At 36.8% G+C, this 7,034-nt stretch overlaps 1 pseudogene; it reads left to right on the top strand.

Moving 5' to 3' along the window:
• Positions 1 to 3,217: 3,217 nt before the first annotated feature.
• LOC112470040 lies at positions 3,218 to 3,336 on the top strand (annotated as a pseudogene).
• Positions 3,337 to 7,034: the final 3,698 nt, after the last annotated feature.

Below are 7,034 nucleotides of genomic sequence, written 5' to 3'. Positions count from 1 at the left end.
TTGGAAATTGGTTTGGCAATTTCTTAAAAAGTTAAATGGCATTTATCGTAACTACTTATTTACCTACTTAGGCATTTGTTCAAAAGAAATGAAAACATATGTTCACACAGATATCTGTATGTAATGTTTACAGAAGTGTTATTCAGAATGGTCAAAATTAGAGATCACCTTTCCATCAAAAGGCAAATGGATAAACAAACTATGGTGTATTCATACTATAGAATATGACTCAGCAGTAAGAAAGAACCAACGAGTGATACATGCAACAACGTGAATACATCTTAAAATTAGAATGCCAAGTGAAAGAAGACAGGTAGCAGAGGATGCGAACTGTATGCTTCCGTTTAAATAAAAACACTTGAAACCATAAGAAGCAAAGCAGTCGGCGGTGGCGGCTGGGTGGGCTCACTGCGTGCTGGCAATGGGCACGTGGGCCCATTTCGTGCTGGTGGGTATGTTCTGCTCTGCAGCCTTACCGTGTATGTACCGGCTATGCATTTGTGAAGACTCATTAAAGCGCACATATAAAACTGGGACATTTTGTAGTGTGTAAATTATATCTCAAAATTTAATTTAAAAACTGAGTATAAAAAATAGCTTGGAATATAGGGTCTGTATTGAGATAAGAGCGATGGAATTACATATTTGGAATTACATATATCGATTCAGATAGTATGGGGTCTTGAATTTTAATTTTACATTTCGAGACTTTATTCTGCTCTTTAGGATGTTGTAATAGCAAATCTTCACATTTAGCATCAGACACCCAGTTTTATGAGTCATTTTATTATTGTGTCACATAAATAGACTTAATATAGGAGACTTATTTAAAAATCTAGATATGAACTGACGATTTATAAGGATGGGTAAACTTGGCCTGAAAATCGAGTCTGGCTGTCTGAGTAATTGACTCCTATTAGGAAGTCTACCTATGAAAGTATTAGAACAAACTTGGGGAACAGAGCATGAATAAAATAGACTTCAGTATTCTTAATGGTTTTTTTTAATATAGTGGAATGGTAAATCCTTTTTTCTACATTTAGAAGTATTTTCCTTACTTCACCCTTTAAGCGATAATGGAAAAGCAATGAAATCCTTTTCACATGCAATGATTATCCCCCATATTAATAAATTCTAAAGGGTAACATAATTTTACAGTATACAAAGCCTTTCCATGTAAAAGTATATATTAGTTTTATTAGTTATATTAGTAATAGACAATATGTGAGCTTTATTTATATTGGCTTCATTATGGCTCCAATTTTAGAGATAAGGGAACTATGATTCCAAAAGTGAAAGGGAAGAAGACACAAACAGAACTGACATTTACTGAACGTTTATTACGTGTCAGCATTAGGACACAGAGCCTGTCTCAGTTAATGCACACAACACCCTTGAGAGATAAGGCGCATGTCTCTGTTAGGAGATGAAGAAACAGAAGAAACAGACTCAGGAGCAAGTGTCCACGCTAGTCTGGAGGGAGTAGAGAGCAGAGCCAGTGTTTGAAGCCGAGTTTAGGACCGTGGTTCTCCGAGATTAGGATTGTTCTCATTTTAGTAACAGCTGGCAGCACCTGTCTGTGTCTATAACTAAGAGGAGAAAACAGTTCTGGATACTGTGAACCTAATTAACGGTTTTGAAATAATTTCTAATAAGTTTATGAATTTCAGAAGTCTTTACTGGTTTCTTTCTCTTTGATTTCAGAGTTCATGAAATTTCAGAGAGTTTAAAAAAATCATATATATTTAGTCTTTAAACAAGTGAAAACCTCACTAATTTATCTAAAATTATCCAGATTTAAGCAAAATATGTCATTTTCTAGACTTGTTTGTGTATGCTTGACCTCACAATGGTCATGATTTAACAAATTAAATTCGAGCAGATGTCAATGGCGTTTGTATGAGTGTTCTATGTTGGACAATTTTGCCTGAAGAGGGCAGTGCTTCACCAACAGAAGGAATCTCTAAGGGTAAAATTTTGGAGACTTGCAGTGACTCTAGTAAAAGAGGCAATTATAATCGACTATTTACTCAGCATACATAAACAAAAAATAGTCTTTTTGCGAGCTACCAATATAGTAACACATGGCTCACATGTCATCTTTATCTGTCTTAGCCTAGTAGTTAATTTAAGAAAATAGAGGCCTACCACTTTAAACATTTAAAAACATTTATACTACATGAACATATATCCTAAATATACTATTCTTGTAGAGGCACGACAAAAAGTACTATTTTTACTAGCTGAAGCTAGAAATTCTTCTTTGGAAAGGGTGGTCTTTATTTAGGAAGATCCTTAATGCCTCTCTCAGAAATCCGAGGTGAGGTCTGATGACGAGTGTGAAGGGGACTCGGAAATGGTCAAACTTTCCGCACAAAGGTACCGTGAATCAGGAAAGAGTCTTGGGTCTAATTAGTTAAAATATTGAAATGATGGAAGAGAGGAGAGTCCTATACTTCATTTTAAAATTATCCACCGTATCGTCTGTGAGGTATCTCTCCTACCTATTAAAAATTTCCACAAGAAAACTCGCTAATGCCAATTGCTTCAGTGCGTGTCCTTTAAGGTGATACGTCAACAGATAGGTCAGTCCCATGAATTTCACTTGGTGAATACATGAACAGACAGGTGAGATACTACATGAACATATATCCTAGAGGTGTGTGCGTTATCTACGAATAGAGGTGTGTGCATTATCTATGACCACCATTCCCAATCAGGCAAATTAAGTTCCAATATTCGAAGGCCACTCAGATCCTAGAGATACCTGGGCCAGTTCTCACTTCCACCAAATGGCCCATACCTTTTGCTTCTGTAGGTTCTTAGGTTTGCCTTTTGCAGTTTCCTGTCTTGTCTCTCTGATGGGCTGTCAGTTTTATATGTAAATATAGCCGTTATATCTATTGTCTGTGTCCGATTTTCTTCACTACAGTAAAATTACTGGTGTGAGTTGAGAACATAGATAACTACTCTTTAAAATAATGTCAAAAACTAGTAAATCAGCTGCGGTTTGGGTCAGGAACTGTGAGAAATTCTGTAACTAACTTGCGCAAACTTCAGCACATGGTGTATATTTTGGTTGCTCAGGTGGCCACTTTTTTCCCTTTTGTTGTCCTTCAGGTATGTTCTTAATAGTAGAGATTACTAAATAAATAGAATAAGATCCTATTTGAGGAGACTTTGGAATGATGCAATGACACATGAGAAATAAAAATTAGTCTACGGCCATGCCACCCTGAACAAGCTCGATCCCGTCTGATCTTGGAAGCTAAGCAGGATCGGGCCTGGTTAGTACTTGGATGGGAGACCACCTAGGAAGACCAGGTGCTGTAGGTGTAAAAACTAAAAACATAAAAAAAGTAAGGGAATGTAAGCTGACAAGGTCCTTGCAATCTGTGAGGTCGACCAAGGGTTGCCTCGCCTAAAAAAAAAAAAAGAAAGAAAGAAAATTTAGTTTTAATGTAAAAGGCTGGGGAGGGTGAAGTCTTAAAAAATGAGATGATAACAATGCTTTACATAAAAAATGTGTCCATCATAATATGTATACTGGTATAAAAGTATTAAAAGTATAAAGTATTAAAGTATCATTGAAAGTATTTTAGATTAAAAGTATTTGGGGCTGAGCCATATGAATGCAATGAAAAGAAATATGAATATTATTCTGTACCTCAGCTAATATATACAGGATTATTTAATGGTATTTAATGGTTGTTAAGAAATACGCTCTTCTGAAAATGACACTTGATTTTTCTTTTTGCTTAGGAATATCACTGCCAAAAAGAATGTTAAAGAGGAGTAAATTCAGTAAAAGTGAGCAGAACAACACATTAACATAAGTCTTAAAAATAGTCCTCGTGTGGGAGAGAAGATGGTTGCTCTAAACTTCATTAAGTCAATTGTTGAGAAGACATCTGGGATCTGATATTAGCAGAGGCCAGGCGACAAATGTGCATAGCTATTTTATGTTAAAATGCAGCAGTTTAAGTAGATTTGTTTGAACAAAATGCATTTTTATTACTCACAATTGAATTGCCTCTGCAGGTCCTTGTAGGTATTCGGTCTGTGTGATGGGACAGAGACAAGGAAGTGACAGGCCGTCCTAGCCTGTTCCACAAGCTGGGACAGTCTAGATCTGACGTACACATGTGAGCAATTTCATTTTTCTTCCTGTATTATAAACTCATTGAGAGTAAACATCACGTATTTCTGTATCCCCATCAACTCAAATAGTTGATGGGGATACAGGATGAAAATAAATTAATGAATAGTTTATTTCCTAAGAAATAACTGTAAAAATTGTATTAAAAAAAGTCATTCAGAATTAGATCTAGCGGGGATTTAAAGAGATGCTCTTGTGAAATATTCGAAGATTCATGAACCACTGTGGGCATTGTTTCACTCGATAAATGTCAAGCCCTATTGTTATAAAGAGGAATAAGACCCAGCAGCTGCCTGAAAGAAATTCTAAATTCCCCAGAGCCAAGTGGTAAATGGTACACTCATCTTCATATCTAACTCTCCTTTACATAATGTTAATTCATGGTGAACCTGTGGAACATGAAGTCTTAGATTCAGTGATAAAGTGCATGTTGACCCGAACGCATTTTTATGAGCTTCCATTTCTACTTTTATATTGCCCAAGACTCAACACAATGATAGTTTTGGGTACAGCATGACATACAGAATCCAAAAAAAGTTTCAAATCAAAGCAATAGGTTTAACTTTTTTGAGAGTCTCAGGCTGATACTGCCATGTTTGCAGCACCTCTGCCTGAAAGACAAGCTTCCTTTCCTCTGGTATCAGCATCGATAGCTCATCTTAAATGTAATTACAAGTTCCAGTTCATTCATTATTTCCTCGTTTTATTGCACAGGCATTTACTGAGCACCCACTATAGGCCAGAAACTGTTCTGGATAGTGGTGATTCAATGATGAATAAAAAAGATAGAAATCCTGCACGAGGGACTCCTAGTTCACTCAGAGGCATGTCTCCCTTCCCATACCATTTGCACAGCCATTTACATCTGTTCTGTACATTTTGACACTTGTGTAGCTTGTCCACAGTGATCACTTTCCTGTAGCCAAGTTCATTCCTTTTATTCCCAGGGATTCGGACTTTGTCTGGGTCCTCGAAATCACCATCAACTCTTGCCTAATTCTGGTGAACAATCTCAGATTTTATTAGTTTCTCATCTCTCCATGTGTCTTCTCTTGCGTTCATTGAAGCACATTTTACAAGGGATGAGGTTTTTTCCTATTTCAAAGCAGCTTTTTCAAAACATTTACAAATAAGGTTCTTGAAGAAGTGTTACCTAGGGTTGTGCTGAACACGATCTCCCGATGGCGCCTCCTACGGCAACGCAGAGCACGTTCACCTTCCATTTTATACGTCTCTCTGCTGTTTGAGTTTCACAGACATGTATTGCTTTTTCGATTTAGAGAAAACAATAAAGATATTAAAATTTTGCGTAAGCATCTAAGGGGATGTGTCAAGCAAATATATCCTCAGAGGAGATTTTCAAATATCAAATATGGTTTATGTAAGCTATTGAGAGAACTGTAAGAAATCTGTTTTCCTTATGCAGAGTAAACACATAATTAGAAAAAATATTTTCCCAACCCTGTGTCCTATAGAATTAGGAATATCATGAAAAGTAGACGTGTTCACCTTCTGGTATATGTATATGTGGAACACTGAACAATTCCCATTTTTCAGCATAGAAATATACTTGTTAATTCCAATAAATTACTGGAATCAAAGACTTTGAGTATAAAAGAGGGACTATTTGAGGGACACTGTTCCAAATAGAGCAACTAGACTTAGAATTTGTAATTTTATCATTTGATTATAATTTTCAAAGACCCTTGGTCAGGTAAACAAGTCTGACCAACCATGACTTCTGATCTTATGTAATATTTCTATTCCGATCCACATCCTAATCACCACTCTATCCTTGAGACATTGTCACCTCCACCATATCAAGTTTCCCAGTCCAGAGGTTGAAGGCTGAGATAATATGATAACACAGACATGTGTCAGTCATCTCTGGGTCTATGATATAACTTCTTCTTTCATTCCCTTAGAACCTGCCGAGTCCTCTGGCAATGCTCACTTGTATCTCCTCTAAAGCTCCTTCTACTGTTGTATTCTGCTGCTGTTTCCAAATCGCTCCTTAACTCCTGTCTGTGAGACCTTTAAGAACATTTCATAACTTCATTCCTAGAAGAGTGATTGTCACCTAATAGGGGCTATATGTATTTGTTGAAAATAGAATTATTTTAATGAATCTTTAACATGGGAAATTAAGCAATAGTAATGCTATAAGAAAAGCAAAATGACATTTAAGAAATACGAATCTAGAACATAAATGGAAAGAATGAGGTCTGAGAGCATGTTTCTAACTCTTCGATTTATTGTCCTGTTTATTTGGGGTACATGGAATAGCTTTTCAGTGGTTATAAGTAAAGATATGCATTGTAGTAGCCAGCTTCCAATGGCCCCAGTGAGTCCCACCTCCTGGTAGCAGTCTGGTGTCTTACCCTCACATGAAATAGGGCATTGGAGAAATTATTTCAGCTTCTGCCTTCCTTTCCTGGGTCATTTTCTCTGGGGGAAAACAGCTGCTGTGTCCCAAGAATATGCAAGCAGCCTTTTGCAGAGATCTTTGTGGCAAGGAATCAATTGAGTCCTCCTGCCAACAGCCAGCACCTCAGGAACTATCCTCCAGCCATGGTCACACCTGCAGATGACAGCAGTCTTGGCCGACAGCTTGACCAGACTCTCATGAGAAGTCTTGAGCCAAACCACTCAGATGAGCCACCCTAAAGCCATACCCACAGAAGATGGAGTAAACATGTATTATTTTAAACTGTCATGCTTTGGAGCAATTTGTTATGCAGCAATGGCAACTAGCATAAGCTTATTTATTACAGAAATTGCTACAACTTTGAAAGTCTTCCTAACTTTCATTTCATTATATTACAGCTAAAATATATATTTTTATGTATTATATATATAAAATTCTGACAGAATT

This window comes from Pteropus alecto, unplaced genomic scaffold (assembly GCF_000325575.1).
Source record: "Pteropus alecto unplaced genomic scaffold, ASM32557v1 scaffold189, whole genome shotgun sequence".
Classification (NCBI taxonomy): Eukaryota; Metazoa; Chordata; class Mammalia; order Chiroptera; family Pteropodidae; genus Pteropus; species Pteropus alecto.
This window is presented reverse-complemented; position numbering and strand designations above follow the sequence as displayed.